The sequence below is a fragment of the Leptopilina heterotoma genome, unplaced genomic scaffold (assembly GCF_015476425.1).
Source record: "Leptopilina heterotoma isolate Lh14 unplaced genomic scaffold, ASM1547642v1 Lhet_364, whole genome shotgun sequence".
Classification (NCBI taxonomy): Eukaryota; Metazoa; Arthropoda; class Insecta; order Hymenoptera; family Figitidae; genus Leptopilina; species Leptopilina heterotoma.
The window spans coordinates 35,915-38,736 of NW_025111044.1; positions in this window are offsets into that span (position 1 = coordinate 35,915).

Consider the following 2,822-nt stretch of genomic DNA (forward strand, 5'->3'; position numbering starts at 1 on the left):
ATTTTGTTATTGTAGGTTAATTAGACGTTATTAAGCATATTTAGTACTTATAAGCATGGCTGTTGAAAGTTTTGTTCGATTTCCATCATGAAGAGCGAATTTTAAAATTTGAATTTGAATTATTTGCCGCTTTTTCATGATGGTTGCCGAATCAAGCATGCGCAATATATGCATAGCTTCAAGATCTATTCATGCGGTCGATGTTTATAAGCTTAAGGTTTCCAGCGCGCTGGTTTGAATTGTGTTGCTTCTTGGCGGTTTATAGTGGCCTGGTTATGTCGACTCTTATAGTGGTTTTATTTCTCCAAATTTTTCGGGATTTTTGGGCCTGGTCCTCCCTCCTTAAAGTGTACATTGTCCTCAATGTATGTGGGTTGCAATTGGGCCAATAATGCATATTTTTTGTTTATACGTTGGATCGATTATTCGATCTTTGTCTTCTCATTGTTACGACTTTATAAAGTACGTATAGGTTTTTAACTACTATTAATGCTATCAATAATAATAATATTTTGAAAGCTATTGACATATAATTAACAGCTTCAGATATATGTCCCAAAAATGGAATTTCCATCTGCAACATGAAATGTATTTTAGATTTTATTCTTATTTTAGGTTTTTATTAAAATGAGGAGGAAAGAAGAAGGCGACCGCCAAATCCCCTTCCTTCTTTTTCTTTCGTCCTTCTTTTAATTTTTATTTATTGTTTAATTCTTAATACATGTGATTTTATAATATTTTGTTGATATATAATGGATATATATATTTCTTAATACTATTGATTATATTTCTTAATTTTAATTAAAATTTGAAGTAGTGTTTTTATCTGATCCAAGTGTTTTTTCTACTTCATGATATTTATTAGTTAGTTAAACTATTGATTATAATATATATGTTATAACGGTGGATTATTATATAATATTATTATTGATTAATTATATTTAAAGAAATTAATAAGGGTTATATTAATTGATTATTTAATAATATCCATATGTAATTCTTGGTGTAATATACTAATTATTGTAATTATTTAGTAAGCATGGTATTGGTTATGTAATTATTATTCTAGTAATATTGATTATTATATATAAGTATAATATTTATGATTATATAGGTTTTGTAATAATGTGATTTTTATAATTATTTACATCTTGATAAACATTTTGTTCATTAATTGATAATTACATTATTTTTTTTTTTTTTTAATATTGTGTTAAATTTATCTTCAATATATGGGTAAAATTTGAATTTTCGTTTCTCATTAACAGTCGGTATATTAGATAATTTATTGGTTATATTATCATCTTGACAGTTGGTAATTCAATTCGTTAATTAATTGTTTAGTTTTTGAATTTTAATATTTTGTATTGTTATTAATTAATTATGTATATTATTATTATTATTTGTTTTATTATTATATTGATTTTATTTATCGGTTGTTAATTTGATATGGATGTTGTGTTTTTTTTTTTTTACGATCTCAACTAAGGGCTTTTATCTCCTTAGAATTTGCAAGGGTCATCAGTTTTTGAAAATGACTCATTTCAAAACAAGACAACGAGATGAACGGAGGTAAGTGACATTTGGTTTTAATTATTTATATTTTTAACTTTAATATTTACTATTTTTATTAGTAGTTAATAAATTTTTGTGTTCTTTTAGAAGACAATAATAATTCTGATGAGGAATGTCGTCATTGGAGGCATGCCGGGCCCAACGAAGGGGGTATTTAGTTTTTAATTTTTGAATTTATTTATTTATTTATTTATTTTATTTTATTTTATTTTTTTTTTTTTTTTTATTAAATTTAATATTATTTCATAAAAATTTTTTTTTTTTTGTTTCAGAGTATGGTTACCAAAATCTATTGGTAACCCGATTCATGGGTGGGGGGCGGCTTTTTATTCGCCCCCCTTATATAAATTTAAAAATAGTGGTTGCTGGGGACGGGACGAGATACGTCCTATTTCCTGGTCAGGCCCGTTTTGGGCCTGGTTGTTAGTTTTAAGATTTTCTATTTTGTATTTTAGTTTTAGTTTTTATAATAAATAAATTGTTTTAAATTTAATTTAGTCTTTTTCTTATTTAATGGTTCTCTTTTTTTTTTTTTTTTTTTTGAACGGCCCATATTTGTGAGCTCCGCAAGTTGAGCACACAATTATGGGCATAATACGCTTGGCCCGTATTTATGGGCTTTGTATATATAGAGAAGCCCATAATTACGGGTCTTATTAATATTTTTATTTGCACTTATGTGCATGAATTTAAATGTTGGTGGGGAATTTTAAATTTTTATGGAATCTAGGGAATTTTATTTTAAGTAGTTTGTGAAGTCACTAGCTTTAAATTCACTATGATATATGTATTGATATTTATCATCTAGTGTTTTACATAGGGACTTTTATTTTCAGTAGTTTTGATGAGTGTACCTTTATGTTTGATATTTTTTATATGTGATTGTTTGTTAATTTAATTCAAGAATTATTTGAAATTTAGTGTCTAGTGTTATTATTTTATGTAAACTTAAAGTTTTCTTGCTAATAATACGTATATTCCGTGATTTATACGTTATACGTATCATTAGAAAAGGATGGAAATATTCCGTTTTTCTTTATTATTTGTTAGAATACAATAAAATTTTGGGTTTTTGTTTTTGATTTATTAAGTTCTTAATTAATTCGTTATATTTGGTTATATTTTTTGAATTTTTACTTAACAAATTTGTTTATTTATGAGAAATTAACTTTTTAGAGAAGGATAGATATACCTTGTTTTCTCGTTTTTTTTTTGTTTGAATGAGTACTATGATTGGTTATTATTTA